Below are 2,366 nucleotides of genomic sequence, written 5' to 3'. Positions count from 1 at the left end.
TACCTTGGCTTTGGCTTCCCAAATCCTACTGGGGACAATTCATATTTCCCTGGATGGCAGTTCCATGGGAAGTAAACAGATGACCAAGGCCAGGGAATACAGTTAGCCAAAACTACTTTTCACAGATTATTGTATTTAAACCTGGTTCTGGCTTGTTCTGTGGAGGCCCTTGGAAAAGATAACCTCACTAATATACCAACTAGTGGATAATTCTCATGAGCATTTTCTGGGGGAGAAAAAGAGGGAGGAAGGGAGCAAAATCTGTAATCTTTCAGTTTAAAAAATGCATGTTGCCATTGGGGAAAATAAAATTTCATGCTGAATCAAAGCTTATGCAGGCCATTTGATTTTGGGAATTAAATACCTCTGAAGCATAGAATAGTGGTTTCACACAGCCTGGCTCTCCTTGACAGATTGCAATAATTCAGGATATGTTCCATTTACTTGTTAGCAGGCAAAATGCCATGGAAAGTCTGTGGTTTTAAATGCATTTGAAATCCCTGCTTGGTATGTTTATTCTCCTTTACTAATGGCATTTTCTCCAGACTCCTGTTTCACTATGCTACAGATTTTTGTCTCTTCCCCCCCCCCCCAATTTCATTATTATGATTTTTGAAAAGAAAAAAAAAGATGTTAATATATGCTGGAATTGCATTAAGAGGAGAAGGCATATCCTTAGTTTCTGTTCACCCTTTTAAAGTTGTATATGAAAACCAGGTGCTCACGGGGGAAAATAGTTAAATAAATAAACCTGAGGCCTAGAAGGATGTCTGAAAACCACATGAAAGGAAACAGTTCCAAATCTGAGATAGAAGAAGTGGGCATTAAACTTCATTCAACTCACTCTTAATTCTGCATTTATAGAATCACTTGTATTATGGAAGAGCAAGTAGGATGATAAAGTAAAAGCAATTCACAATTACAGGATTAATACCAAGGCATTTCATATTATTGTAGCTACAGGTGTGTGTATGCATATATGTATGTATAAGGTATGTGCATATTCTTCTCACTCATACACACACACACAGACACACACACACCAAAATACTTTACAAAATAAGATAACGTCATGCCTAAGCCTTAAAAGCCTTCATGTAGCCCTCAGAATTTTTCCACAATTGTTACCCAGTTATGGCTGTTTTACTGTGACAGAATGGGGAAATCAGTTATAATACATGATCAGAAAGTAACTATATAAGTGCACCAAATTTGGCTTTTCTTTTAGCCTTAACTGTCACTTTGGGAAGTGGGTTCTAAACAAAGTATGGCCTTTAGTTTCACAAATGGCTGGGCTTATGGTTTAAGAAATTACCGTATAAACTTTTCAGGCTTCTCTCAAAATGGTAAAAGTAGTTCCAATTGCATAACAGACTTTAGGTAAGTTGTGTTCAAAAAAGAATCACAAGAAAAACTACACCAATATTTCAGGACAGAATCTTGGAAGCTGGGAGTTCCAAGGCCGTAATCATGGAGATCTTTCCAGATCAGCACTGTTCTCGTGACTTTAACCAGCACCCTTTGGCCTGGCCTAAGCACAGTGGGCACTGTTCAAATCTCACTTCTGTCAGCAGGTTACCCCTGAGAAGGCTTGCTAGATCTAGCTGCCTTTTGGCACATCCAAGTATCTCTGCACCATTTGTCTTGTGATGCTCTTCATCAGCATTCTGGAGGATCAAATAAAAGAGACTCCTAGTCTCAGTCAAAGCCTACTGGGTTCAGGGCAAAAAGGGATGCTGACTCGGGCATCACTGCTATGGCCTAGCAACACTAGGTTTGCTTTGTGGGATATCTCTTCCTGGTCCCCGTCCTTGAGGAACACTCTTGAGACCAAGCCATGAGGTTAGCACAGGAAAAGTTGAATAGAGCTGAAACTGAAGGTGGATTTAAAAATTCTAATCAATGAGACTCTTTAAGCAAATTCTATTTACAAAGCCCTGTTTCTCCTATTTTCTGCTAACTCATAATTTACTGTATCTGTTCAGGGTTCAGAAGACAAAATAAACCTCAAAGACAAATTTTAGGCTTATTTCTCCCAATCTGTTCTTCTTGGGCAGAGAAGGGCAATATCTTTGTGGATGTGAGTCCACTTCTCTTTTTTATAGCCACTGAAGACCACAATGGGTATATAACAATGACATCCTCCTTTGAGGAAGGACTTTGCCAGTATTAAATGTAATAGAGGTTTTAACACATGTATTTTGCTGCTTCTTTTTAAACTCACAAAATTATACAGCAGAATTTTGGATGTTCTTGGAGCTATAAAAAGGGGGCCTAGAATCTGGACATAAAAGGATGAGATTAGGAGGGTTTTTTTTAATTTGCAATAATGCATGGTTTGATTCTAATTTGATGGTTTGCCATAC

This window comes from Protobothrops mucrosquamatus, unplaced genomic scaffold (assembly GCF_001527695.2).
Source record: "Protobothrops mucrosquamatus isolate PMUCROS unplaced genomic scaffold, P.Mucros_1.0 scaffold2145, whole genome shotgun sequence".
NCBI classification, from domain to species: Eukaryota; Metazoa; Chordata; class Lepidosauria; order Squamata; family Viperidae; genus Protobothrops; species Protobothrops mucrosquamatus.
This window is presented reverse-complemented; position numbering follows the sequence as displayed.